Source organism: Pongo pygmaeus, chromosome 10 (assembly GCF_028885625.2).
Source record: "Pongo pygmaeus isolate AG05252 chromosome 10, NHGRI_mPonPyg2-v2.0_pri, whole genome shotgun sequence".
Taxonomy (NCBI): Eukaryota; Metazoa; Chordata; class Mammalia; order Primates; family Hominidae; genus Pongo; species Pongo pygmaeus.
In genome coordinates this window covers 29,297,352-29,322,355 of record NC_072383.2, presented here as the reverse complement: position 1 = coordinate 29,322,355, position 25,004 = coordinate 29,297,352, and the positions used below count along the sequence as shown (strand labels likewise).

Here is a 25,004-nt window from a genome sequence, read left to right as displayed (position 1 = left end):
TCCATATTAAACTGGACCTTGTATTCACAAAGCTATTCCAATATTCAATATTCAAAGTATCAAAAGAACTACTTCCTATTTGGGTCAAAAAAGGATATTGTAGGTATTGTCACTTTACATAGATTCTTCTTTAATCTCTGAATTAAATATTAACATTCACAGGAATTTTCTCACCAATAACAAGGAGATGTTCTCTAACATTTTTCACTACACTATTCAAAAAGGCTTCACAAATATAATAAATGTCAAAAACATGTTGGATAAATTAAGCCAATAATAGAGAATACATGTTATAAAATTTCATCTATATGAAGTTCAAGAACAGGCAAAACTAATATATGTAACAGAAATCAGAAGAGTAGACACCAGGGGTTGGGGGAGAATGGTATGGAGAAAGACTACAAGGGGAACGAGGGAATTCTCTGAGGAAATCGAAAAGTTTGTATCTTGACTGGAGTATTGTTACACAGGTATATATTTATCACAACTCAGCACACGATACACCCTCTATCTGTACATTTTGTGATATATGTAAATTACACATTAATTTTTTTAATGGAGGGTTGGGGAAAAAAAAGACTTAGGAAATCAGTTAATTCATGAGATGTATTCCCTGAAACAAAAACCAGTAATGGTATTTTTTTTTTTTTTTTTTTGGAGATAGAGGCTTGCTCTGTCACCCAGGCTGGAGTGCAATCTCAGCTCACTGCAACCTCTGCCTCCTGGGTTCAAGTGATTCTCCTGCCTCAGCCTTCTGAGTAGCTGCGATTACAGGCATGCACCACCACGCCCAGCTAATTTTTGAGTAATGGTATTTTTAACACAAGAATTATCACATAGAGCAGTTTACTGAAACATAAATTGCTAGTTGGTAACACAACAAGACATAGCACCATTTCTGACCTTTCAGTCGTAACAGTTTTAAAGATGAATAAAACATCACCACTCTTGATTACTTAAAACTAAATTAACAAGGTATCTCAAATGACCACAAAACTTAGCTTCTCTAAGTTCATCCCTGTTTTTCTATTGTCTAATTCCTCCCCTCTAATTCAGATCAATCTAATTTAATTCAATGAACTCATTATACTTATTCTATATTAGTTATGTGAGAAGCTAAGTAAAATAGAATACAAAAATGAATTTATAGTAACCCCTATGCTCAAGGCACTTATAATCTAGTTGATGGCATCACACAAGTACATAATAGCTACAAGAAAAGACTTCATGGTACCTGCAATATTCAAACTGAAACCCTATGCAATTCAGACAAGTAATTAGAAAAGTGAAAAAAAAATTTTAAGTAAGGCAAAAGACCAGTAAGAGGCTTGTGCTCTAAACTTGTCCCTCACTCTTCACATTTACTACCACTGCAGGAAAATTCCATAAATATCACTGTATTCTGTGTTTCCAAGAAATTTTCAAATGCAAATACAAAGAATCTCCTGCATTTTTATAAATAAAAAAACAGAAAATCCATGGTCACAATTCTATAGGTAGATAGATAAAATGATCCACCACATTTTTTATAAAGGATATTCAGTTTGATTCAAACCACTGACATCAATGTACCTGGCAGTGTATGGAAAATCACAGATTTCAGACTTTTCTGGAGTGAATTCTCTTACTTTGAAAGTCTAAAATTAGAATTATGAAGTGACAGAAAATATCACAATCTAAATTCTGCTTACACAAAACCACACAGTGTTCAATGCCAAGTTCCTAATTTACAGCTGGGAAAATCACCATTGAAGATAGCTGTGCCTGAATCAGATTCACTTAACATAAAACCAGATGTAAACTTCAAATTATATGTGATATCTACAGCCACTCATATAAACAAGAATAACGTGAACTGAAAGACAGTAAATTCACCTAGACCTTTCTAAATCTGGCCACCATAATACCACAATATTCCTTTCTTAAAATTATCTAATAAATTATTAATAGAAGAAAGGAGGGGGTAAAAACATGTGCATCTTCATTTAAGTACAGTTAAAAATCTAAAATTACTCCAATTATAAAGTCCTTTTTATAAAAAGCACAAAATTCTCAATCCTGAAATACACTCTTCACTTTTAAAATACAAAGAAAACCCACTAGACTTTTAGGAAATCAAGTCTTAGCATGCCATCTCAAAACTCTTTCCCAAACAACCTGTCACAAATGAACAGAACAAACTGTACTAAGGATGTACAAAGATATTTCTTTAGTTGTTTGCTTAATCAGCTATTGATGTCCCATCATAAATTAAGAAACCAAAATGTATGCCAACAGGAGTCTGTCTGCAACTACAATATTACTTTATATTATTTGGCCTCAGAAGTTTGGAACCTATGGAAAGTCCATTTAAAAAATTTACCTGGCATGTAAATGCTAAAATATTTTGTTTGCCTTTTGAAGCCACACCAGATTCCAACTCACAGAGACAGGATTTCCAGTTTATTTCTCACAACCCACATGTACAAACCCAAAATTACAACATAGAAAAGTATTATTAGAAATCTGTAATAGTAAAGAAAAGAAATTCACCATAGAGCTCTATTTCTTAGAGCCTCTAGTATAGTGTCCTATCAAACATTTCACATCTAAATTAAACAATCAAACACAGAAGGCTCACCTTGATACTCTAATGTACGAGATCTGGCTTTATAATGTAAAACCTAACCTAGCTTGAACACTGTAAATTAAATAATGGCATAAAGGCCAGGTACAGTGGCTCATGCCTATTATCCCAGCACTTTGGGAGGTGGAGGCAGGCAGATCACTTGAGCCCAGGAGTTCGAGACCAGTCTGGGCAATATGGTGAAACCCCATCACTACAAAAAAATACGAAATGTAGCTGGGCCTGGTAGTACACACCTGTAGTCCCAGTTACTTGGACGCTGTTGCGGGAGGATCACTTGAGTCCAGAAGGTGGAGGCTGCAGTGAGCCATGATCATACCACTGCACTCCAGCCTGGGTGACAGACCCAGACCCTGTCTCCAAAAAAAAAAAAAAGCATAATTTCTTTAAAAAAATTCAAATACATAATTATTACAGTTTAATAACAGTATATCTCATATTCAATTATTTGTAGAAATTAGGCTCATGCTTCTGTGTAGGCACCTATTTCCAGTGACTTCAAGAAATATGCATGTAGCTATTGACCTGTTGCAACTACACCATTTCAGAAACATTGAAATTTAGTACTCAGTTTTGCTCCTACTAGTAAATACCACTATTTAATACTATGTCCACTCACTGCTGCACAGAATTCAAACCATGCAAACCTTACTACCAAAGTTATCAAAGCTTTTAATACTACCAAAAGCCTAGAAGCAAAAATATGCCTCCCAAAACTTGCTTACCCAGAATATACGGAGGACTGAGTTTTCAACTTAATTTAAGAAGCACTATCAAAAATACATTGGCCAATTTCCCTGCCTTAGGCAATGAAGTACAGAATGAATGACCCCAGATTACACATATCCTTTATACATAAATGGACATTAAGGGAATGGAAAGGATATAGTCCTAAAATACACAGAGATTTCCATCTTCTCTTTCCATCTCTCACCCTCAGAAGTACAATGCAATGTTAAAGTAATACTTGTGGTTAAAGAATCATTTCTGAGAAGAATGAATAATGAAAAGTTTAGCCTTGATAAAAAGTCAACAAAGATAAAGAACAGGTATCTTCAAATAGGGTAAGACAGAACTCTTAGCTGATATAATGAAAAGCTCTTGGCTCACAAGGTCCATAATAAGTAGCATCTCTTAATTTTGTCAACCCAAAACCCTTCCTCCAAACCTTCTTCTAGCCATAAACATAGACAATTAGTCCAACGTGAGCTAAACAAAACAAAATATGTCCCCATTATTAATAATCAGTCTTAGGGATAGGAAACTGACTCAAGCTGGATCCATCAGAGTCCTTCCCTGGGATGTTTCCAACTAGAGATGGAAGAAGAAAAGCTGTTTCTCTCTGATCACAACACTCTCCTAATCTACTAAGTTCTAAACTCAACTGCCTTCTCTTATTTCCTCAAACATGCAAAAGTTCAGTCCCATTTTAGAAATCTTGCCTTAGCCAGTCCCTGGAATGCTCTTCCTCCTGATGTTTACATGGCTAGCTATTTCTTCTGATTCATATCTCAGCTTTTATGTCTCTTCTAGACAAAGGCTTTCCTAAAGTAGTCACTTAATTACTGTCACATCACTCTATTTTAATTCTCTGCATAGCACTTACCACTTTAATATTCTTCTTTTTTATACTCTCTGCTGTATTCCTAACACCTAGAATAGTATCTGGCTCAGGATATGCACTCCATCCATAATTTGTTGAATAAATCAATATAAGCTATGAAGAAATTAGCCCAAAGCCAGCAGCAGCCATGGTCCTAGCTCCAGAAAGAAGCCAGTCTGAAAGAGTAAAGCCATTTAAAAAAAAAAAAAAAAAAGCAGCAGCAATGAAAAAAGTAGAACCCCTAGAGCTATCTACAGTCATCTCCAAGACCAGCTCCAACCCTGCCCATAATACAGTTTGATTACATATATAGGTGGCCTTTAAAATGGTAGGTATACACCTCCCTGAGAAGAGGGATGTGTAAGACAATCCACCAGAATGTGAGAAGACTACAACACATAAAATACTTTTATGTTGTACTATCCTTTGAAAAGTGCCATAATCTGTGTTTTATAATGTACATAATGTATTGTTATAATCATATATGTATAAAATATACAGATAAATATACCCATACTGAGGATGTATCCTCAAAAATGTATTCTTGGTAGAGGTGAACAATCAAAAAGTCTGGAGACAATCAAAGTTAAAGAGCAAATTTATTTCTTTTAACCTAACATGTTTCGGCTTTCTTTCATCTCCAACCAAGAGACTTCTGAAATGTGCTTAACACATATTTGGTACCCAAATACTTGAAAATGCTGAATGCAGAGACTAACTCTTTATGGGTCCAGAGAACAGACAAATGAAAGCTAAAGGTAGACAGATTTCAAAAATTTAGGTCTGTCCACAAGTAATCACTGGCTCTCCAACTATAAATTTCCCACTATTAGAAGGGTTCAAGCAGAAACCTGGTTACCATCGATAAGAATTCTGTATTCGTGAGGTAATCTATGCAACAAATGTTAACAGAGTGAATACTAAGTGCTAGGAATCATACAGTGAATTAAATTAAGTCCTTATGTCCTTGGATATCACAGTTTAATAGAAAGACAGACTTGCAAACGTATATATAGTACACAATATATCTATGCAACAACTGAGAAAGATAGTAATTTATTCTCCATGGGTGAGGATATCTAAGTTAAATACTATGAATAAGTAAAAGCCAATTTTCCTGTTCATCAAAAAAGATAAGCACATTCCTGGCAAAGACATAGCCAAAAGGACAGGTTTATAAAACACATAGTATGGCAAACCAAAAATACCACAAATAATGCGGAATTGTTGAATGATAAGGTACCTATGGTGGGAGAATAACCATAGAAAACCATTACTATTCAAGAGATAAGTAGAGGAAAACAGGTCAGTATTGCAAAAATACAATGTATTTGGATATTTTCAAACCAGAATCTTGTATCTTACAATTTAAACTCTTATTTTGTTGGAATAGGATGAGAAGAGATCCCAAGGTAGTGGAAAGAGCACTAAACTTGGCATCAGGGCATGGGGCTCTAGTCCTAATTCTTCAACTAAATTACAGCATTTTTGAAGATGGTCACCTAATATCTAGGGTCCAATTTCCTCCTTTCTTAAATAAGTAAGTTAGGAGAGATGATCTCTCAAGTCTTATTCCTGGTTATTTCCTAATTAAAAATAATATTCACTTGTTAGCTAGAAAATTTATGCAGATTATTTACCGTTGTAATTCTGCACTAGCCAATTCCTAAAGATCCACTCCAAGACTATGGGCTGTTGACACATTAAGCTTTTTCCTACAAAACTTCACTTTCACAAAAACTTTCACTGTGGCCAGAAATGTGAATAGCATGATGTTACAACTTCTGAAATAACTCAAGAATTTAATTCAATTTCTCTTTAAACCTAAGTTCATTATTAAAGATTTCAGTGTACCTACAGATGCAAACCCTCCCTGTTGGACAGGAAAACGGAAAATGACAAAAACTTAACCACTTTGAAATTCAATTAAAGACAAGATTTCTAACCACTAAGCCTAAATGAGGAAGATGAAAATCAAAGCACAATGAAAAAGCTGGAATCACAAACAAGTCACAAACAGAAATGGAAATTTCTATACAGAGAGAAAGAAAAAGGGAGGAAATACTCCCCCCATACCAGTATATAAGGCTAGAAGAAATTAAGCCTAAAAGTCTCATGAGTTTCTCTTAAAAACTATTGATTTACACAAAATGGACAAAAATAATTTCCAAAAATAGGTTGGTGACAGTAGAAACATGCCCTTTGGGAACCTCAGCTTAATAAATTGTTGGTAAAGCAGACCCAAAATCATATGGGATGACTCTGGATAAAACCCCATGACTTAAGCCAACTGCATTATGACCTGGAGTTGGTTTTCCTCAAAATTATTAATAATGAAAAATACTTACACAGGATACACATGTATTGCCAGGAAAAAAAATGCACTTCTTTGAAACAGTTTTTAAAACAACCAACCACCCACAGAAACCACATGGGCACAAAATGAAACGATTCTGGTCACTGATTTGTGGAGCACTTAAGCATTCCCCAAGTAAAAGACTCCGCTTTAGGCTTTCTGAGACAAGCAGACTATCCATGAAAATACCTGATTTAGAACTACCAAGGAAACACTGCAAACATACCTCCAATGGCCTGAGTTTCAAGAGAAATAATTTTCTCCAAGGAGAATCTTACAGTTTTAAAAGCCTACTTCTTTTAAGAAGAGATTTCTTTTCCTTACAGTAAGACTCTAGATAAAGCTTAAAAATTGGCTCTTCAGATAAAATAAATTAAATTAAATCTAACTCAAAAGTGCTTAACGCTACAATAGTATAAGTTAACACCTCCTAGAACTGATTTTGCATCAGTAGCAGCATCACTAATACATTACAATTACTCAATTTATCAAATTACATAATAATAGCCTAGTGAGATATTACATCAGATATACAATATTGTGGTAAGTTTCAAAAGAGAAAGGAAGAAATATACAGGAGACAATATTGTTTAAGAGACAGGCAAAAAGAGAAAGCAAGAAATGAGTGCCAGGTAGTTGCACTGGAACGCTAGAAGCTAAGCTAGGTACACTGAACAGGTAAAGAGACTCAGAAAAAGGAAGCCAAATGAAACCACAGTCAGGCTAGCATGTAGCATTAACTAGAGTATAATGCAAAGATGACAAAGAAACTCATTTACATATGGAAATATCAGACAGGGACTAGATACATTAACAGAAAACAGAAAGTTTACCTTGACCCTCAGCATCACCAACTGTCCACCTACTCTTTTAAGTAAATAAGTAAAAGATTGTTTTTAACCATGGCTTATATTGTCCCTACGAGAGATAAGAACACCATAAAACCCAGAAACATGCAAGAGCTGCAAGTTCACCTTTATGTGCAAACACAGGCTTCATCACGCTTTCAATTTCCTGACATATTGCCACTAAAATTGACTAGGTTTTTTCCCCCTCTACTTTGGTTTTATGTAAGGTGCTGACTTTACCCTTGGATAGGCTGGCGAAGCTCACCTTGTCAGACCCTGCATACCCTTAAAGAACACATATAATTTCCAGAAGAAATAAGAAGAATGGAAAAAATAGATGAGTTCACAAAAGAAACAATTTTAAATTCTATGTATCTATAAGTCTTCAACCTTTAGAGATGATATTACTGGTGGTATTTGTTACCACATATATAAATCCTAAAAAGACCAAAGTACTAAGAGCCACCCAAGTGCAGTTATAACTATCTTATATAGTTCCAACACAATGAAAAGGATAATAATGCCAAGGATGAAAAGCCCTAGGATTGTCACCTACTCAGAAAGAATACAGATTTAAAGAATGACCAAATTAGATCCATTTCAGAAAACGAAAAGGGAAATTCTATAACTATACTGAGGATATCTAACCAAACATAAAATTTGTACACCAAAATTCATTCTATGGTAAAATAACTGTATTCCAAGTAGCAGCTGAATACCATGATTTATTATGGATACAGAAATAAGAAATGCCTGGTTTTTCAAGGCTTAGTAAAAATAGGAAGTGAGAAGTCTAAAATATAGGAACTACCAAAAAATATAGCACATATTCCTAGTGTATATATTTTATGCAGAGATTTACAGACAGGGTGACAAGATTTACTTTATAAAGTATCATAAAAGATGAACAGAGTAAATGAAAAATTAAAATATATACTTCCTACATATCACCAATAGCTTACTCACAGACATCTCACCAGCACCAGCACCACCACCACCACCGCCACCCCTGTGGTTCTACACTGTGGTTACTTCAAAGTAAAATTATGATAAAGGTTGAAAGGAAATATAAATTACAGTATACAGACAGCATTTAACTTCCAACCAAAGTGGAAACACAGAGACCAGATTTAACCTCTAGTTTCTAAGCAACTAGAAAAATGAACAATAGATGAGAAAAAGCAACTAGAAAACTGAACAAAGGATGTATAAGATGAAATAATGATGTTCAAGTACTGGACAACAGCACAAAATTGTGATTCCCAAAAGAAAGGAAACAAAGTCATAACTGCCAAACTTAGAAACTGGAGTCAGTTTCCAGGCCAAAGAGTATGGTGGGGGAAGCCAAGTAAAGCTGACCTCTCACTGAGCTAAAGGGGCAGAGTTAAGAGTTCACAAAGCAGCTAAAATTTACAAGTCCAAGCATCTGAGAAGTAGAGCTCCAGAGAAAGAAAGGTCTTCTGAAGTCTTAAACTGAGTTCTAACCTATATACACGTGGGAGAAAATTACCCAAGGACAGGAAAAGAACAACAAAAGTGAGTGGACAGATCATCTGGAGCTCACACATAGCTGGCAAGAATTTGTATTCCTATCAGTCAGGGTGGATAAACCTAGTAATATATGGAGCATTCAGCTGAATCCTCAGGCGGGTATCTCCTTAGTAGTGGGGCTGTATTAGACCTAAACAAAAGGCTGCTCTGGAGCCATGCTAACAAATCTTAAAAGTAAGCCTCAAAATAATCCAACTGATTGCTAGTGACATAACAAAGAGTCAGAACAAAATACAAAACTATTTAAAACAACAAAATTCAGCAATCAACAAAAAACAATTCAAAAGGCCTGAGATCTAATAAAGAATTTACAGTCATATAAAGCATCAGAAAACTATAACGCATAACCAGGAGAAAAATCACTTGATAGAAACAGACACAGAAATGAGAGAGATGGAGAGAATCAGCAGACATAAAAGCAGCTATTATAAATATGCTTTATAACTTTTAAGAAAGCAGAGAAAAAAATGGTCATGATGATGAGAGGCATGGAAGATATGAAAAAGTTTCAAATGAAACTTACAGAGAAGAACTTTGAAACAAAAAACATAAAAGATGAGATTAACAGCATATTAAACACTGTGGAAGATCATGAAGTTAAAAAAACAGCAATAGTAACTATTCAAAATAAAGTACAGAGAGGAAAAAATACTGAGAAAAAATGGATAATTTCAAGTGGTCTAAAACATGTGTAACTGGAGGCCCCCAAAAAGGGAAGATACAGAAGAAATTATTTTAAAAGTATGGCTGAAAATTTTCTGAATTTCATGAACATTATAAAATCAGAGACCCAAGAAGCTAAAGAATAGCGAGAAAGAACAAACATAAAGAAATCACACCAATGCACGTCATAATCTAATTACAGAAAACTAATACAAGAGAATATTTGTATTTAGGCCAGAAAAAAAGAACACATTATATACAAAAGAACTAAAATAAGAACAAAAGTAGGCTTATTGCCAGAACCATGTAAACCAGAATATAACAGAGATATGTCTTTCAACTTAAAGAGGAAAAAAACACATGGCAGTATAGACTTCTTTGCCCAGAGAAAATATCTTTAAAAATTGAAGAGGAATTTTTTTTTCAGATAAACAAAGGGTAAGAGAATTATTTGCCACCAGACCTGTACTAAAAGAAATATTGAGGAAATTTCTTCAGGGAGAAGAAAGACAAAACCAGATTGAAATCTGAATCTACACAAAAGAAATTAGGAGTCCCAGAAATAGCAAACAGGTGGGTAAATATAAAAATTTAAAGATAACTGAATATATAAAGCAAAAATTTAAAAAACATATTGTTGGCTTTATAGAATATGTAGAAGTAAATTGCATATCAATACCACAATGAGAGATGAAATAAAAGCATATTGTTGTGAAGTTCTTACACCGTACATAAAATGGAAAAATATTGATAAGTGGACTAATAGGTTAAAGATGTATATTGTAGACACTACAGCATTTAATTAATTAATTAATTAGCAAAGATATACACCTAGAAAGTCCATAATGGGTCTAAAATGAAATAATTAAAAGCATCCTCAAACCCAATATAAATCAGGAAAGAAGGAAAAAAGCATAAGGAAAAAAAGGAAAACAAATAGTAAAATGATACATTTAAACTCAACCATGTAACGATAATTGCATTAAGTGTAAGTAGTCTAAACAACTAAATTTAAAAGCAGACATTGCAGACTGAATGATAAAACAAGACCCAACTGTATGCCACATACAAAAAAACCACTTTTACTATGAAAACACAAAAGAGATAAAATTAAAGGGTTGAAAAGATACGCCATGCAAACATCAATCAAAAGAAAGTTGAAATGCCTATATTCATATTATACAAATTAGAATATTAAAGTGAGAAATTTCATAATGACAGATAAATTAATCAAGATACTATAATATTCAAATGTATACATATCTCATAAGCTTTGATGAACTGTACACTTAAAAATGGTTACAATGGGGGCCAGGCGCAGTGGCCCACGCCTGTAATCCCAGCACTTTGGGAGGCCAAGGCGGGCGGATCATGAGATCAGGAGATGGAGACCATCCTGGCTAGCACAGAGAAACCCCGTCTCTACTAAAAAAATACAAAAAATTAGCCGGGCGTGCTGGCAGACACCTGTAGTCCCAGCTACTCGGGAGGCTGAGGCAGAAGAATGGCGTGAACCCAGGAGGCAGAGCTTGCAGTAAGCCCAGATCGCGCCACTGCACTCCAGCCTGGGTGACAGAGTGAGACTCCGTCTCAAAAAAAAAAATGGCTACACTGGTAAATTTTGTTATGTATATTTTGCCAAATTTTAAAATTAAAAGTGTATACTGTTGAGAATATTTAAAAAGGCAAGCCACAGATTGGACTAAAATATGAGAAACCTATCTGAAAAGGTCTTATATCCAGAATATAAAAAGAAAGCTTACATATAAATAAAAAGATAACCTAATTTTTTAATGGTAAAATATTTTAATAGACACTTTATAAAAGAAGATCTAAGAATCTCAATTAAGCAAATGAAAAGATGTACATCATTAGAAATTAGAAAAATGTAAATTAAAACCGAAATGCAGGTACCAGTACAATCTACTAAAATGGCTACTTAAAAAGATTCACAATATCAAGTGTTGGTGAGAATATGGAGCACCTAGAATTCTCATGTAACCTAGTGAGAATGTAAACTGATACAGCCACTTTCAAAACAGTTTGGCAATTGTGTGTAATGTTAAACATACACTTGCCACACAACCCAAGAATTCTACTCCAAGCTATTGACCTAAGAGAAAACGTACGACCACATAAAGACCTGTCAGAGAATGTTTAAAACTAGAAACAACTCAAATGTGTATCAACTAGTATATGGATAAAGGAATTATGGTACATCCATACAATATTACTCAGCAATTACAACGAACAAACCTATTTATATATGCAACAACATGAAAGAATCTTCATTACACCAAGTCAAAGAAACCAAATACATACACACATACATACGTACACACACACACACACACACACAAACAACATCTGCAATGTTCCTTTTATATTAATTCTTGAAAAGGCAAAACTTCAGTGACCAAAAGCAAATCAGTGGTTGCCAGGGACCAGGGGTGGTGGGATGGGGTCTAGTCTTAAGAGGCACAAGGGAACATTTTGCAGTGATTAAATATTCCATATAATACGGTAGTAGTTTCTCATATGTAAATATTTGTCAAAGTCATCAAATTATATACTTAATATTGGTGATTTCTTTTTTTTATTTTGTCTTCCAGCTTGAGGAGTTATTGGTGATTTTAATTGTTTATACACCTCAATTAAAAATGATTTTTAAATCACTATGATATACAGAAAGAAGTAATGACAACGAGCTTTCTGTTAGAAACTTTTATCACAGCCTCTATGCTTGTCACTAGTGCTAAATCCCTTCCTCTAGCAGGAATGGGAGTAGAAAGATCACAGTAGACCAACAGTCGAATGGGCATTCCCTTGAAAGCCCAGAGAAAAAGACTATCTCTTAGGCAGAACTACAGTAGCTACCAAAATCAAAGGGGGAAAGGAGTAAGATATTAGGGGAAAAAGATGTGCAATGTGTATGTAAAGTGTCTCAGGCAGGTAAGCTTAAAAAAAAGGATATCTAAAGGGATCAAACACGGAGGATGGAGGAAGTGAGAACAGAGCAAGGAGTCACCAAACTAGAAAATGAATGAGACTGGAACAGGAGGGGACAGTTATAATAGGTAAACAGGAAGACAACCTTAGATGATAAGTAAGAAAAGGATGTCACCTTCATCAAGATTTTTTAAGCTCTCTACAGTAAACTAGGCTGCCACAGATAGTGGAAGTTATCAGGTTCTTCCAAATTATAATCATCTTTCTGCTTAGTAAAAGTCTGTATCTTACTTTTAATTTGAAAGTAAGAGCATATCACCACCCTGCATCCAAACTAAAGCCTTATTTTTTTCAGGTAGTTACATAAAATAATGATTACATACAGTTTTATCCTAGCCTGCCTAGGGTCACCTTCATCATGCCCATACTACTTCTCCCACTCTGCTGTTGGCAATCTATTCCTACCATGAAATCCTACAGTCCTTTCACAATTTGGTTCATATTTACCTTTACAGTCTTGTCTTCTGCCTTTCTCCAGCAATTCTAAAAATTCTGTCCCTTTGTGGCACAGAAAAATAATTAATAAATACTTAATATCTTTTGATTCACTTACTGACTTCAATTTCTCAAATACATGGGAAAACATCTGAAGTCTACCTATAAAAATGAATATAAGATTGAGTAGTCAGTTCAAAACTGCTGTTTCAGAAAATTTCCTAAAATTTTTCCAAAAGCTACGTATAACTCAAATATGTTCAACTAAACTCAGCTCATTTGCAAACTACTACCACCACAGGATATTTAAAGGATATAATGAATTAAAATTTTCAAATATGTGTGTTTACATATACATATATTCTGTGTGTTTACATGTACATATATTCAATTATGTATTCTAATCTGTTCTAGCACTCTGTTGTCAGTACCACAATACTACCATCTTGCTCATTTTTGCATATTTCCTAGTAGCATGTTAAGAGATTAGTTAGGAGCATAATTTCCTTATCATGAGGGAAGATGTGTACACTATGGGTAACAGGGAAGCAGTAGTAATAATGTTCATTGTTATTGCTGAGTAGTATTATACGAATGTACCGTAATTCCTTTATCCATATACTAGTTGATACACATTTTGAGTTGTTTCTAATTTTAAACATTCTCTGACAGGTCTTTAAGTGTAAGTGCCATTCTCTGAAGTGCTGGTTCCTTTACCATCATTACAAGTGATTCCCTGATGCTTATGATATTCCCTGATGTTCATATTCTAAAAGGCTAAAACAAAGAATCCCTTAACATGAAAGTAACATTCTATTTACTTCCCTCACAATGATTTTCTCTCCTGAACAAACACACTTAAAGCCATCAAGAAATTTCAGTTTCATAGATGAAGAGAGCAATTATAAGAACACTGCTCTCAACAATTGCCTGTTACCTTATTTTAAGAATGAATAAAAAATATACAACTATATAAAAAGAATGCTACAGTTTATACACATGCACAAACACACACCCCAACTTCTCTACATACAAAACCAATTAATGGTGTTTTATTCAATTATTATGATTACCTTCCTCCGGGAGAGTAGACAAAGTCCACCAATTCATTACACATAAGTTCCCAAAAAGATGGCACAACTTTCTCGGTAGCATAATTGAATTCTGTGATATTTTTGAGCACTATATATATTTTATTTTACTTACTGAAACCATGTTAAAGTAACTGAATTGCAAGAGAAACACATATTTGCTGTGCTTAGAAAATGACTATACATTTTCTAAAGCTAAGAACCAACAAAAGCTTGCTATATAATCCAACGTGAGAAACACAGAGAAAGGATTCTAGTGAGAGTTGATGAACAACAAAAAAAGCTTAAATGAGCTGCATAATTCCAGACCTCAGCATTGCTACACAATCACAATGGAAAGAATGTGTGGTAATTAGACACCTTTAAATGCTGAAAATATCCAAAGGATCATTCTTTTCTCCTAAAAGCTTTTGATCAAAGAGGAAATCCTAGAGTCTTCATGATTATTCCTTCTTTACTTAAAAAAACAAAACAACAATGATTAAGTACTACTAAGAATTGCTATTGATGGGTTTCTCCTCTAATTTAAGCAGCATTATTCAGCATAAGATTCCATTTTAGGTATATTAAATCTTTCCCCAGTATATCTGATTAACATTTGAGCCCTCAGCAGGGAAAACGGGCATAATGACTATCTTCAATAATCTAAAATGGCATTGTGGTGAAAATAAAAAAGATGTATCAATTCCTGAGAATTATCAAACATATTGAAGCCACAGCAGGTATGTGTCACTGTTGTTAAATGTTCATATACTTGACAGTGTACATCCACTGCTTCTGTCTATGTCTGGCTTTCTAAAATATTTACTATAAATTCTGCTTGTACTAGGCATTTTAAGCATTTCATTTTTTTTCATCTTCCTTTTACATAGTATTTAGTCATTTATTTCTTAAGTTGCCTTTCGGATATCACAAAGAATAAAGGCAAATTATGAAGTAAGCTAAAGGCCACTCTTCTTAATAGATACAGTGGTAAGATAATCCTACATTATTTCAAAATTTTATTAGCTTCATATCTGACATTACATCATGCCAACCACAAACTGTTGGTTATACTGGAAGAGGAAATAATCAGCTAATTTTCTACTTTTTTGGTAAGCATATTAATCAGGGTTCTCCAGAAAAAGAGAACTAAGAGGATGTGTATGTGTGTATATAAATAAAGCGAGAAACATTAATTTCAGAAATTGGTTCACAAGATTATAGAAGCCAGGATGTCCAAAGATATGCAGTCAGCAAGGTGGAAAGCTAGGAGAATCAATAATGTTAAGCCTGACAACAAGGAAAGCTGATGGTGTAAGTTCTAGTCTGAGTCCAATGGCCTGAGAACCAGAAGAGCCAATAGTTTAAGTTTCAGTCCAAGTACAAGAGAAGACTGGCATTCCAGCTCAAGCAGTCAAGAAGAAGCAGTTTCTTATTACACAACTGTTTCATTCTACTCACATATTCAATTGATTGGATGAGGGCTACCCATATTAAGGAGGAAAATATGCTTTACTCAGTCTACCAATTCAAATGTTAATATCCAAAAATACTCTCAAAGACATACCTAGAATAATGTTTAATCAAATCTGTGAGTACCTCATGGCCTAGTCAAGTTGACACATAAAATTAAGCATCACAAGTCCACCTGGCACACATCTGCACCTCCTCAAATCATATTTAGTCTCCAAATAAAGAAAATAACAAGGTCATAATTTCACCTAACGTGACGCAACTATCCTGACTACAACTGGAAATGTACTTGCCCCTTTCCAAGAAGAGGAAGTAAAGATTTTGAATGACATTTCTATTTCCCTTGATATCCTGTAATTTAAACACTATGATGTAAAGCTAACAATACTTAAACACTATTAGATATAGTCAAACTATCTTATATTACATGACAAGGGAATAAAAGAGGAAATAAAACAAACACACACACACAAACATAACAAAATAAGATGGAAATACACATGACAATTACAGGCCTTGTTTCTGTATTAATAGCTGGTATTAATTACTATCTTCTTCCACTGCCTATTTTGTATTTGCTTTGCCTTCACCAATCACCTCATCTGGTTGTGACTGTTTACCCAGTGGGGTGACCCTTTCATTCCTGAAGGATCTGGGCCATAGTACTCCTGCTTTGGTTGCGTTGTAGTTTTCCACTGACCGAGACATCCTAAGGGATACCCTGTATTCCAGACATACTCTACCTCCATTATAGAACAGCAATCTAATTTCTCATTGGTAGTTAAGATCAGTCAAGCCAGCACAGTAACTCTCTTCTTTGCCTATTGATTCAGAGATATGAGGAGTCCAAAGTGACCAGGCTAGAATCTTCCATTTCAATTGAATCACTGTTTTATTTCCTGGTAAAAGCAATCCTCCACGTGGAACTAAGATCTCTAGGTCATCAAAGCATAAGTTCACAGGAACAGGAAGCAAAAATTTTGCTAGCAAGTCACTAGAGGTAATAATGACTGGTGCCACTCCTGTTTCCACCCCTTGATTCTTGGATCCATGAATCCTGGCAATGGAAGAAACAGCACCACAGCACCATATATTGGAAACTGATCCAGCATACACACAGCCTTCTGGAGAATCCTGCACCAGCCTTTCAAGGCACTGCCACCAAGCTGGCACCATAATTGAGTCTTCAAAAAGCCATTCCACCGTTCTATCAAGTCAGCTGTTTCACTACAGTAGAGACCATCTTAAGACCAGTCAATTCCATGAACATGGGCCCACTGCCACACTTCTTTTGCTGTGAGGTGAGTTCTCTGATCAGAAACAATGCTGTGTATAATATTAATACCATGATAGTAGATAAGGTATTCTTTAAATCCATGTCTGGTAGTTTTGGCAGAAGCAATGCATGCAGGGAAGGGAAATCTATATTCAATGTCTACTCCAGCAGGAATAAGAACAAAACACTGTCCCTTTCATGATGGGAGCAAACTAAGAAAACAAAATGTTAGAGCCTTTTATAATTCCCCAAGCTGCAGAATCTCTGCTTAGTGAGCCCATATCAATAGATTTGGCCTGATCCAGCTTTATGTTCCTTCTGACATTTTCCTATATCCTTAATATGCATTATCACACATGTTCTCTGGACTTTTGTCTGCATAAATAGAAAACTCAAGTATTTATTTCAGAGTGTAGTACATGTCTTCATGGGTCACACTTTGTGCCTCATCTTTAGGGGCCTACTAAGACTTGAGAGTAGTTATAGGTCTAGAAACAAAGAGGAGTCGGTGGGGAGAGGTCTTGAGAATTGTCTTGCATGTCAACTTCCTCAGGGAAAGCCATTACAGTTTCCTTGGACAATGCAGAATTAATTCCCCTGGGGGGAAGGGAGGGGCAGAGGGGAGGTGGGTAAAGAGGCCATTCCCACTAGCGGTGTGGGAGTCTCTTCAATTGGCAAAGAAGACTCAACAGAATTTAGGGATTCAAAGTCCCCAGCTTCATCAGGGTCTTCCCATACATCCCCATTCCAATTTTCAAGATCCCATTCCTTCCCAATCAATAACCTCACTATAACTTATTTGTTTATTAAAACTCTTAAATAATTGACTGTGAGGTCTTTGAAGACCTAGAGTGGCACTTACTCCTGTATCCCCCAATGCCTAGTACAGGTACCTGAAATATAGTCAGGACTCAAATAAAGATTTCTATTAAACTGAATTTTGCTTCTCAACATACCTCAGTTCTCCATTATTTAACTTTCATAGACTCAGTTTTGGCAGTTAGTAAATCTTTGCTTATGCATCAATCAAAGGTCTGCTAGTAGTGTCTCATTCATTAATAAAAAACGGACTTGTTCACCAAGGGAAACACATAAATAACTAGTTTGCTCACATTTTCCCAAAATGATACAAAACTTGTGTTAAAGAAAACTAAATATGGCCTAAGAGGGATTCCATACTTCTATATTTGAGTCCTTGTGGATGAACTGCACCTAACTTAATAGGTTGACAAGACTGAAAACCTAACTTAAGGGTATGCGCCTGTAAAAGAGCTGAGTCTTGGCCAATCCCAGTGGCCATATTTCAATGATTCATACACTGCTGAGCATTCAAACTGTGTTCAAATAAGGCAAACACTAACCTGTAAACAATCAAGCTGTTCTGTACCTCACTTCCCATTTCTGTACTTCATTTCCTTTTTTTGTCTATAAATCTTCTTCCACCATGTGGCCACACTGGAGTCTCTTTGAATCTGCTGTGATTCTGGGGGCTACCCAATTCACAAATCGTTCATTGCCCAATTAAACTCTTTTAAATTTAATTTCGCTGAAGCTTCACTTTTAACAGATAGTGTCAGAAGCGGGATCCAAAGCAGAGCTTCTAACGACCCCCAGGAGCACTGAGTGAACAAGCAAGGTACCTGCAGGACCTATTTGTGTCCACTGATCTCAGAGTGGCTGCGGATTGTGGTAAGTTCTCTCTTGGATTTCAGAACTCCATGGATTTGTGTTTTGAGCTCTCTGAGTTTCTTTGAGCAAATTTCTAATCCAAACTGGGTTTGGAAGTCATGACAGAAACTGGACTGGGTCCAGGAATGGATTTGATCCAGAAATTAACTGGCTAGGGTCCAGTTAGAGGCCTCTTACATCTGACTCGGTCACAAAGAAACTGGTAGCAAACTGTAATATTGTAGGGTTTATAAAATTTGGCATTTGAAAATTCACACAGGGATTTTTACATTCTACCCCTTTGTTTCATTTTTCTGGTGTGCTTAGGTAGGAAAAAAAAAAAAAACTGGCTAAGTTAATCAAGAGAAACTGAGAGTAAAGCCAACATTTTAGGTAAAAAATGGGATCCTTAATTTCTAGAAAACTGAGTTCCTTCCAGCTTATACATTAGACCCAAGAGGCAACGAAGTCTTACAGAAATGAGAAAATCTTACTAAACATAACTTACAGTAAAACATTCCAAGTGAACAACAATACACAGAAGTGCATTTAAAAATGAAGTTTCCCAAATTAATCTCATCTAGGGATGCCTATCAATATGCAGAAGCTTCTAAAAAAGATTTAGGGATGATGGGGCCCATCTGGGGGCAATTTTGAAACCTGCCAGTCTGATATTGGGTGCTAGGCAGACTCACTAATGTCTATGTTTTGTCACACGTATTTTGCACTGGCCAGAATGGAAAAAGATAATTTTCCTTTGTGTTGTGGCTTGGGCCTCAGGGTTATGGTGTGGTGACCAGGTCACTAGGGCCACTCAGGGAAAGGAAACCCAGAGGCTTGGCATGTTGGCAAAGGGTTAAGAATTTCTTACCACTCAGATTTCTGGCCTCTTTTTCTCTGTTCAAACTGGTTGAATGAATGGTAAAAATCACTGTTTATCTCCTCTGTGAAGTTTTAATTAACACAAAAAAGAATTCTGAGGCTGGTCTTAAGCTGTAGTGAATCTATCTAGTGTGCTTTGCCTTTCTGTATTGTTCTGTCATAAAGAGGGGTACCTTAGGATAAAATACATGCCTAAAACCCTGGAAGCCCGCTGTGCAAGATGGTCCAGCAAACTGGTCAGTAATAATCTTTGCTGCAGATACCTGAAAGTAGAAAAAGAAAAAATAATAATAACAAATGAGACTCCGTCTTCTTTTGTATGTCCCTGGAAGCTTGACTTTGTAACTATTTGGCAATACTTTCTCAGTCTCCGCCATCACAATGGCTGCTGGGTCAGGGTTCAATTCCCAGCTTAGGCAATGAGTACTTTCTGATTGATATTTGGGTGTCCTTTACCATTTTTTAATTATCTTACCCTCCACAGATCATCTTCAATTTTTCTTTCTTTAAACACAAAAATATCAGCTGTTTGTCCTGGCTAAAGTTAGGTAATAAAAAATTTAGAAGAACTTTTATTAAAGAGTGCTATGGTTAAAAGTCAGCTTAATTAAAAGCAGATATTCAAGCTCTAACAGCCTGGGACTCCTTGGGAAAAACAGGAGGCACCAGAGACCCTTTCCTGGCCCTGTTCTTCCAAAGACTTCATCCTATAGCCAGTAATCCAATTTAAAAACTTAGAAACTGGTAAATAGAAACTTACAACAACTGTAATAATCTTCTGTCTGTGCAGTTATATATGTGTTGTGTGTGTAATGTTTATATAAAAGAGCTCTAATTAATTGGTTTAAAGAAAAATAGGCACTTAAATCAAATATTTTGAAAGAAAAATAAAAACTGTAATGCCTTTTAGTTCAAGTGAACTTAGTAATCTTTGGGAAATAAAACATTTTAAAGATTTTTGGCAAAAATAAAGATATATGGTCTAAATTATTCAGGTCAGATACTAGGTTTGTTAAATGCTTTAAGGTCATACACTGCCTTGACTTTAAAGGCCTGGGGACATATGGAACTAGCCAAGTCCCCTAGCTATGCAAAGAGGGTTATAAAGAAAAGAGATTTTACATAAGAAAGTATCTTGTATGGTAAATTATTGTCCTAAAGTAAAAAATGACTGGTTGTTTAAAAAGAAGGATGTTTAGGACAAGTCAGAAAGTCCAAGCATGTTGTAGATGGTCTATGGAAGTTATGAAAGCATTAATGAAAGGAAATTTATGCACCAAAAGTGAAAGTTGCTAAGAACTACCATTTTAACATATAATTGAGACTACTGAAAAAAATAGGTTTACATGCAATATATGAGAAGAATGAAATGTGTTTTGGCAAAAGATTATAAGAAAGCACGGGAATGTAAATTTTTGCCGAGTTTAAAGGGTTAAAGGATTGTTTAAAATTAGATAAAGCTAAAGTTTTAAACAAGTTGTGAAAGTGTTATAAAAAATCTTGGGCTGGGTGTGGCAACTCACGTCTGTAATCCTAGCACTTTGGGAGGCCAAGGCAGGTGGATCACTTGAGGTCAGGAGATCGAGATCAGCCTGGCCAACAGAACGAAACCCTGTCTCTACTAAAAATACAAAAATGAGCAGGCCTGGTGGTGGGCACCTGTAATCCCAGCTACTCGGAGGGCTGAGGCAGGAGAATCACTTGAACCCAGGGGCTGAGGTTGCAATGAGCTGAGGTCACACCACTGCACTCTAGCCTGGGCAAAAGAGTGAAACTCTGTCTCAAAAAAAATAAGAAGAAGAAGAAGAAGAAGAAATAATAAATAATTAATGTTGTTAAAGAAATTCTGTGTGTGAACACATTGGCCAAATTTAAAGCGGTATTATTCAGTTTTTCCATAAATTGAAAATGGGAATAAAAGCACAACAGGGTTTTTCTTAAAGCACTAATCGTTTTCACAAAAATTGTAAAAGGTTATAAAAGGTTTATGAGAATCTCACCTTATGGTCAAACTAAGATTGAACTGATTTGTTTATAAGGTTTATTAAAAATTGGGATTGACATTAACAGTAGACTAATGCAAGGGTGAAATTTGGCTTTCTCTCTTGAACAATATTTTCATGAAATATTAAAAGATAATGGGCCAGGGATGGTGGCTCACGCCTGTAATCCCAGCACTTTGGGAGGCCGAGGCAGGCAGATCACGAGGTCAGGAGATCAAGACCATCCTGGCTAACATGGTGAAACCTCATCTCTACTAAAAATACAAAAAAAAAAAATTAGCCAGGCATGGTGGCAGGCACCTGTAGTCCCAGCTACTCGGGAGGCTGAGGCAGGAGAATGGTGTGAACCCGGGAGGCAGAGCTTGCAGTGAGCCAAGATTGTGCCACTGCACTCCAGCCTGGGTGACAGAGCAAGACTCTGTCTCAAAAAATAAAATAAAATAAAATAATGAAAGATTTTGTTTGCCTTTTGAATAAACTACCAAAAAGGAAGGGAAAGACAAGAGACAAAAGTTAAGTCTTCCCTCTATCAATCAGTAAAGATTTTTACCTTTTTAAAAATTTTTTAAATCATCATTTTGGCTAAATGAATGACTTACAGTAACCTGGATTCTATTTCATAATATCAAGTATTTTAAACCTTTAAAATATTTGAGAGCCTTCTCAAAATCAAATTTCACCTTTAAAATGGTCTTTTCTGACATCCAACTTTGGAATGCTCCAGAGGGCCCCTGAAGCATTTAAGAGACAGGTAAACAGGATTATCTGGCATGTTAAGTTACCTGGGAAACTTTACCAAAATAAAAATAATGTTTAGTCTCCAGGTTATATTTTAGTGAATTACATTAATATATGTTCCAAAATTGTATGGGACTTCTAAAATTCTATTATGTCTGAGTATATGCTATCAATCATAATTAAAGTTATTATGTTAAGTTATTGTAGACCACAGAAATAACCAACTTTCTTTGTCAATTGTGTTTTTAATTATAATTATTTAAAGTCATTTCCACAGTTAATTGCTTAAAGCTGACGCAGTTTCTCAAAATTTCAAAAGCATGGCATCTTTCAGGAGGTTCATGAAAGATGGAGAGGACCCTGAAAAGTACTCTTGAATACAGGTTTCTAATAGCTTTAGAATCATGTCATTTGAACTGGGTAAGAATTCCTGGAACTTTAATGAAAAGACTGACTAGGTTATAAAACTGCTAATCCAAGTAGAACAAAAATTAATTAAATACCAAGGAAATACTTTGCCAGATTTTCATGCTAAATGAGCAAATACTGAAATTATTTAGATACACAATTTGAATAAAATCCATGGTCTAAGTCAAATTACCTATGATAACCCATCAGTTATCGGTGCTATGCACCTAATTTGGAGAATCAAGTCCAATGTTAAGCATGGACTCATGAAAAACCAGAACAGCTGCCTTGTCCTTATTGAGTCCTTAAACCTTTTATTATTAAAAGTTCTGCATTCCGTTACTCATCACGGAAAAGACAAAATGATCCAAATTAAATATATTGATGTGGTGACTTATAAATTGTGAAAATAGTTTATAACCAATGTTCCATTCCATATTCTTCGGAAGACAATCAAAGCTTCAGGTACATTTGCCTACCTGATGGGCCATTTAAACATTTATAAAGGGATTTCATTCGTCATTTTCAATGCATGTTTTCTGGTTGTATACAAACTTTCCCATGCAAGAGGACTGATGTTATAACACTAAATTATTGTGCCCAGTGTATTTTCATCAGGTCAATAAAGCTTTTTATGGTTTTGAGGACAATTAACCCCTTTAGAATCCAAAGACTGGATCTTCTGAGAACATCAGAGAAAGACTGCCCTTGCCATCCACTCTGCAACAAAACTTTGGAACCTTGAACCTTGGGTTCATAATCTCACAACTGAGAAGGGTCCCTCCACACTTTTGGAACTGTACACCCATTGAAATCCTTAAGGTAAAGCTAACCAGAGAAGTTTCTCCCCAGAGGAAGACGGCATCCTTGATGTGAACAGCTTTTCCCAAAATCACAGATTAAGACTACTATCATTAGACTCTTATATTTGAATATTTGCTTCCTTGCTTATGTCTCTATGAACAATAGAAGTGGAAAAAAGGTCTGTTGTGTGCATTTACAGGATATACTTTTATTAGTGAAGAATTTTGCAGCCAGCCTTATACATGGATAATCTTACACTTTGAGAGATAAAAGATGAAGGCCCAATGTGAGTGAGAAACTTTGCCTCATAATCAGTCAGAAACAGAACATTGATTCACTCTTCTTAACCCACATCATGGGTTAAAGAAAACATTGCCTGGAGGCCTTCACTTCCCTGGAAGGGCATCATTTGTTAGGTCCTTTTTCCATGGTTTGGAATAAAAGAGGCAATGATTAGAAATGTATCCCTCATGATAGGCTCTATAGCATGATAGGCTTTATATACTGTAAAGGCTATGGTTACACAACAGACTTTAAATTCTCTTGTAAAAGTCATGCTAAATAGTAAAAGTGGCTAAACACAGAAATACCTGCAGCCACTGGCACTTATGGCCTATAGAGAAAACATCAGGTATTATAGAAATTCAGTCGCAGGGGATTAATGAAAAAACTACTTAGTTAAGTCAGTAGACTCTTTATCTAGCTCATTCTTTGATCTATTTGAGTTTTTAGGAGGTTTGGTTTATGGGGACCCTAGGTAAGGAGCATACTCCAAACCCTTGGTATTACCCTCCCGATAGTCATAGTAATAGTCTCCCTAGTGCACTGTATTCTCTCAAAGGTTTTAAATGTTTGCATGCAGCCATCTCTAGAATATCTAATGGTCTCTCTTCAAGTGGAATGACAAGAGCTGAAAGAAATGTGTGACCATGAGGATACTGTAACCTATGAATGACATGCTGAGACTGGAAACCCAAATGATGGTAACAGAGAGTGGTGCTAAGGCCCTAAGTTTTGGTCACACTCTCACCTAACTGAGAACCTGACCAAAAAGGGGGAATTTTTTTAAACAAAATTATGGGTGGCCATTGTTTTAGACTGAGCTCACTCACTAGGCCCCAACAGACCAAACCAAACAAAATTGGAGTTGCTCATGCTGAATGTGACATAATCAAACTAAGACTTTAAGGAAACACATAGATCCTACAGGAGAACAGACCTGGTTTGTTTTTCCCCTGTAAACAGGATATTCCAGCATAAGGAGGTACTCTTGTTCCTACCTTTGCAAAACTCACTGTTCTACTGTTTCCTGGTGGGTTTCAAGACCAAATAAGTACATTTACTACAATGATTGTGACATTAATGACTAAAGTTGTGCTCAATCTCTCAAAAATTGAGAAAATGAGCAAAAGGGGGAATTGCTAAAGCAAACCAAATATGGCCTGAGAAGGACTCTATACTTCCATATTTGAGTCTTTGTGGACAAACTGCAACCTAACTTAATAGGTTGACAAGACTGAAAACCTAACTTAGGAGTATGCGTCTGTAACAATAGCTAAGTCTTAGCCAATTCCAGCAGAAAGACTTC

At 35.6% G+C, this 25,004-nt stretch overlaps 1 protein-coding gene across 6 annotated transcripts in view; it reads right to left on the bottom strand.

Moving 5' to 3' along the window:
• Positions 1 to 25,004, bottom strand: part of CCDC91 (coiled-coil domain containing 91) — a 347,553-nt gene that overhangs the window by 309,112 nt on the left and 13,437 nt on the right. For 2 of the 6 annotated variants that reach the window (XM_054442947.2, XM_054442944.1), the window contains one exon: positions 19,656 to 19,726. The exons of the other annotated variants lie outside the window; for them this stretch is intronic. The gene's annotated coding sequence lies outside the window, so the exon portion shown is untranslated. The remainder of the gene's footprint in view (positions 1 to 19,655; positions 19,727 to 25,004) is intronic. 6 annotated transcript variants of the gene reach the window in all.